A 6,892-nucleotide genomic window follows, 5' to 3' on the forward strand; every position below is an offset into this window, starting at 1 on the left:
GTACAACATATATCTTTTAATTTTTATATTAAATCTTACTTCCCTAATTAAAAGAGTATTGTAAATTACAATATATATATATAGAGAGAGAGAGAGAGCATCAAAGAAAATTTCAAACTAAAGATAAATTAGTGAACACACATTTTCTCAAACGCCGCCCACCCAACCCACTTTTTGTTATTACTTTCTAAAAAGAGTAGCCAATTTATTGGAGTATCACGTTTTTCTTTTCTTTATATTGTTTTTTTTTTTTTTGAGTACTTGAGCAAACTATTATACACTTTATACACCATATCAATACATCACATGGAACTTATTGATCTTTTATATATATTTTTTTAAAAAAAATTATTCAAAGAATAATTCTTCACCCATTGATCATTTTATTTTAAACACCTCAACTTACCCACTCATTTTTTAATGAATTAAAATAGTCTTTCAAAAACTCTTATTTTTCTAAAATAGAAAAGTATATATGTGATTGCATTTGTTTATATGAATATTTAATTGTATTTGGACTAAGGTTCGAAAAATCAATGTTCTATAGAGTTTCTATTTTTATATCGATGAAAATTTTAAAAAAAGTTGATGGAAAGTGTTATAATTAAATAATGAACTTTTGATATTATGGTTTAATTAATTGTGTTAAATGTATGCAAGAGTAAAAAATTTAAAAAGAAATAGAAAAATAAGTATAAAATATTACAAAAGTTTGAGAATATTTAGAGGTGACGTAACGTGAAATTTAGATGTTTTGAACGGTAAAAAAATTCACATCAATTCATTTTCCAAGTGAAATTATGAGGAAATTTAATGAGAAATGTTTGAAAATGAGTAAATATATATATAGGTTCTTTTTTGTGTTTTTTTTTTCAATTTCATCTATTTAACAAATGAAAATTTTAGATTGAAAATAAGTTTAAAATTTGAGAAAATTGGAAATTAAAAAAATATATATATATATATATATATATATATATATATATATATATATATATATATATCATACTGAACAAATCTTATCCTTTGTTGAAAATGACATTGATATGTGAAACTATAAAATTATATGTGAAATAAGTGAGATAATCAATAATATCCTTTAGAAGCCGAAGAAACAAAAAGAGCAAATAATAACAAAAAGAGCAAATAATACAAAATGATTTATTAACCTAGTTCGATGAATTCCATCTACATTAAGAGAGCTCTTAGGTCAGATAAGAAATATTATTAAGGTTCAAAAGACTAAATAACTTACAAGTACTAAGAAGAAATTCCTTCTAGTATAGTCATTCTTTTGAGTTATAACAAATACTTAAATAAAGATATGTTTCCCTGAAGTTATGTTTGAATCTTATCAAAGATAAACTCAAACTTCAACTATTTCAGTCTTCTTTATATTTTTTATCAACCGGTATGCAGTAAAACTATCCGTAAATTTTCAGTAATTCGTCGTAGTAAAGAAGATAATCAGAGAATACCTTCATGAACAATACTTTGGCAAGAAAGGATCCTTCAGTATTGAATGCACAGTCTCATACCAAGGAACCAAGCATAGAACTTGGATATTTAAAGTTTTTACCAAATCTTCGAGATATTTTTATTTAAAAAATTCCTATTAACGTGAAAAATATTTTATCTTTTAACATAAATATCTCTTTTATCTTTTTATTTTTAAGATAAGGAATATTTGTTAAATAATAAAAAGAATCTTATTAATTCTTTTTTATAAGAAAATCGTACCAAGTGAATGAATGAAAGACAATAAAACTGAAACTTATGAACTCAGCTAATGGATTAATAAAAAAAATCTTAACAATTTTGTTCAAAATTTCAAGATTTATCAGAAATTTCTTCAAATTTTGGGGGAAAAACGAAATTTCCCCTCTAAGATTTCGAGGGTTAAATTTCCACCCCATGGTTAGGCCTTCTTCCCTCATTTTTAACTTAGCCTTTTGAGTTAATTTATATAAATACTGAATTGTTTTTAGACTTTAAATAAATTTCTTTACCATGCTAACTTTGAAATTGTTATAAAAATATATATCATTAATTTTGAATAAGGATAAAATATATTATGTTACAATAACGATAAATTTATAATTTAGAGAAGAAATGTGACTTACAAAATAGAAAGATCTACGCACGAATGTGATACTTCTTAGATATTTTGTTAGGTTGAGTCTTGACTTTGATCAAGGCCGAGCATGTTGGCTTAGGCCAAGACCCAAAACTATGATTCTTCTCTAGGCTTGTTTTGGTTATGTAATATCAATTTTGTCCGAAATCTCGTTGTTCTTTTAGCTTTGTCATTCTTACTTGATATTGATTAAAGTCACCTAAAGCATATGTAAATGATGTTGTAGATGATGCAGTTTTACGTAACAAATATTATGCTAATTTTTGTATTTAGTTTAAGGAAAAAATTATCTGTTTTCTTTTTTTGAAAATTCTCAAAATTCAAATATCAAAATAAATCTTTTCGAAATGTAGAAATATAACTGAAATCAGTTTAATTTTTTTAAGAAAAATATATATTATATATCATAATTAGCAGAGATTTTTTTAAAATTAAAAAAAAATTGACAAAATATTTATTTACTTTACTTATAGAACAAAACAATAAAACATAAAGTTAATTATACTTGATTTTTTTTATGAAATATAAATATTTGATAAAATATTTTATTTTTTTTAATTTAATAAATATGTATTTTGAACAAGAAATGACAATTTAAAAGAAAACAATTTATTTTTTCGGTATGTTTACTAGAAGTGGGTAAAAGGTCGGAGGACATTAGGTGGGATAATACTTTTCATTGTGCTCACACCACTTCCAAAGTCATATCAAAATGCCAATTAAACTACTTTAATTTAGTCAATAATTTCTTTTTAAATTGTTAAGTTTATTTCTTATGTTTTTTTTAAAAAAAGAAATCCACTGTCACCAACGAATGGTTTAGTCAGATATATGATCAAATTCATGTGTGTGTGCAAGTTTCTATTGCAACATTTAGTGGGGCATTATATGTTGACTTTGATAATTCTATTGAAAGAGAGTAATAATTATATATCAAATACATATTGGAGAGACCTTACATATATATATATATATATATATATATATATATATATATATATATATATATATAATAAATATAATTGTTGACTTTGTTTTCCCGGAAAATTTAAGTAGAAAAAAATTGGGTAAGCATGAACTCCATGGTAAGTCACTATATTTGATACTCTGTGTCCATTAACTTGATAATTGCATGCTCTAATCACTATCGATTGATGTCTTTTTTATCGTTTTAACCATCGTCTTCCACGACCATTTTTGACAAATTTTTGTGGTCTTAGACTCTGCTACTGGCAGCAACCAATTCTGATAATTGCTTTCACTAATTTTGAAGAACATCATCTTAGATTATTAATTTATAGTATTTTACGGTCATTATTTTTATGAATGAAAACACTTTCAAATTTGTGTATAACACATTTGGGAAGGGGTTATCAAACACATAATTGTTTTTATTTTTAAATAAATATTTATCAAAATGTTTAAATAAAAATTACTTTTTAAAAAATATATATTTTTTAAAGTTAATTGAAAGAGAAGTTTGCATAGTAACAAAGAAAAGAAATGGTAAGAAGTGAAGTTTGGTTAGTGGAAGAAAGTTGTGGAACATATTTTATGAAAAGAGGATTGGGATGGACATTTATTTTTATTTACATGAGTGGATTTGGTCATTTGTTGGTCCTCCAATATATATATATATATATATATATATATATATATATATATATATATATATATATATATATATATATATATATATAACCTTTTCTTCTTACCACATAAGGTATGGTGAAGAATGTGACATTTGTTACATACATGACCATTAATAAAATAAGGACAATTACATTTTAAGATATTCCATTTACAATAATATAAATCAAATCCTCAAATACAAAATATAAATAATATAAATCTAATTATGTTTTTTCAGTGAATCCAATAATATAATTTTGTCCACATGAACTAGAAACGTTACATATTGTAAAATGATTAATTAATTTTTTTTCTTTAAATTGCTTGATCGAAAAGTAAACCCTAAACTTCATTTCCCAAACTCCCAAACAATGCGTGTACTTCCAAAGAAAAAAAAAACAATGGAACAAAATGCAATGTTATTTTAAAAAAATGTAGCATTATTGAATACAAGAATTTCAAACAAAGAAATAATCACCATAAAAACATACGTTTTTTTTTTAAATATAATAAATCTGTAAAATATTTATATTTTATAAAATGATTTTAAAAGTTAAAAAACTTACAAGTTCACAATGAAAAATATAAAAAATACCTTAGTTAGCACGTAATTAATCGACGAGTAATCTTCTTCTAAACGATCGTATAGTTCTTTTTAAGAATAGAAAAAAATCTTTAATTTTAAACGATCTTGTTAACCATGTTTTTTTTTTTTTTTTGAAAGAGAAACAGCCTAAGCTGGAGACTTAGGACGAAGCCTAAGACCGAGCCTAGCACAACAAATTTATTAATAAGGGCTAGAGAAAAGCTCGATCGTGTTAACCATGTTAAACGATTGTGTTAACTAGTAAGTAATCGTTTATATCATATCCACACAATCGTATGTAATTCTTTTTAAACGAAAGGAAAAGATTGGTTATATGTATTGATTAGAAGTTAGAAACACTTATGCCAACTCTAATTAATTTTCTTTTATGTATTGATTAGAAAAAAGATCGGAAATAGCACAAATAAAATTTAAATATTTTATATTTGTACTTATCATATTTTCTCAGTCCGGGAATCACCAGAACATGAAAATGAAACATAACGTACCTTTTAATCAAGAACTATATTATTACTTATCTGTCTAAAAAAAAAGAGATTAAAAAGAGAATAAAAAGAAGAACAAAACCAATTAGTTAAAAGCTCTAAATATATTTGACAGATAAATCCAAATACATATATGTAAAAAGGAAACACAAAAGTAATGATTGAAACAAAGAGCATTGTTATATCAAAGTAAAAATATATGGTTAAGGTTTATATGTCTTTTTGTTGGAAAAAGGAACAATCAAATTGCTCTGAAAGGTAAAAAAAAACAGACACAGAAGAAAACAAAAGAAAAGAGTCAAAAGGCACGAAAGCTAAGCAGAGCAAAGAATAGCTTTGGTTTTGGCAATGCGTGTGAGATTCATGGAGGTCAAATCCATCATTCTCAACTTAGATTCTCTCTAACACTTTGATTTTTCATTTTCAATCTATTCTCTCACTATAATTGGATTTGAATCTCATACCTGATTTTGCATTTTATTAATAAATTAAACTCTCTCTCTCTCTCTCTATCTCTCTATCTCTCATCAGGAATATATTCCAAAGTCTCTTAAGACAAAGAGAGTAGGAGAGAATGTTATCTCCGACCCACATGCCTATGTGATATACCCAAACCCCTACCCTACTCTAACCTCAAAATCAATGGGATTCTCACTTTCTTTGTCTTAGTTTGTTTGTTGCTGCGGTCCAAGTCTAATTAAATGTCAGAAAAAGATATTTCAAGCTACTGAACTTCCATAAATTTAACTATATAATTGCACAACTACACAAAAAATCGTAGAATTCCATGTTTATCGTATATGGTATTACAATATATGAAACCTTTACAATCGGTCCTAGAAAAAGAATTCAACTCAAGAATGTAAATCCAAAAAAAGACTATTATGAGAGAGACACATATATTAAGAATTTCACCCATTAAAAAGATGAAGTATTGTGACAATCGTAAAATTAGTTTTTTTTTTCATGATGAAATAAAATTTTGTATTGTCTAATAAACTAACCAACAATCAATTTAAACTTTGTAAGATTGAATTGAATTAAATGATATGGGATGGGGGTGAGGGAGAGAAAAAAAGAATGTTTTTTTTTTAATGTATAAATAATTAAGATAAGAATTTGGTTTGGGGGTGAGGATTTTTTCTTTTTGTTTTTACTATTAAAAGTGGAGAGGGAAGGGGAGTGTGTGTTCAATAATCGAATTGCTGTATTATTTCACTCTTAAAAAGCCTTTTCATTTTCACATTCTCTTTACTTTTTGAAAATGTTCTTTCATATGCCATTCCTATCACTACAACATTTTGTGATTATCTTCCTCCCAAAGATACACCATTCTTTTCTAAAATACAAAAAATAAATAACAATAACAAAATATAACTTAATTTACATAAATGTAACAAAACTTAAAAATATTTACGATCCATGTAATAAAAAACAAGAGTCCACGAAATATCTAAAATATTTTCATAATTTTCATATTTGTCTTTGAATATTGTGGACGATTCGTCATTTCTCTTTTTTGATTTATTCACCTTCTCTTCCAGATTTCTTCGACTCCTCTTCCAGATTTTCTTACTTTTATTTTTAAATGATTTATTCTTCTATTTTTGATATCTTTTATTTCATCTTCACCATTTTCAGCAAAATTCTATGAAGCTATTTCATCTTCCTCTCATATTCGAGAATATCAATATTGTTTAAATATCATTTTGACATGATCTAACTGATCTTTTACCATTGTCAACATAATCGTCTAAATTTGAAGTTTTTTTCTCATCGTTTAAAATGACGTACATGATCGCGTTGACATGATCTAAACGGTCGCTTACCATAGTTAACACGATCGTTTAGCATGACTAAAACACGATCGTGATTGTTTAGCATGGTCAAACATGATCGTTTGATTTGAAGTTTTTAATGATTGTTTACATTGAATTATCAAATCTCTCACCATAATCAACACGATCGTTTTTCATAATCAATACGATCGTTTGTTATGGTCAAGATGATCGTTTAGCATGGTCAACATCA

The sequence above is a fragment of the Cucumis melo genome, chromosome 8 (genome assembly GCF_025177605.1).
Source record: "Cucumis melo cultivar AY chromosome 8, USDA_Cmelo_AY_1.0, whole genome shotgun sequence".
Classification (NCBI taxonomy): domain Eukaryota; kingdom Viridiplantae; phylum Streptophyta; class Magnoliopsida; order Cucurbitales; family Cucurbitaceae; genus Cucumis; species Cucumis melo.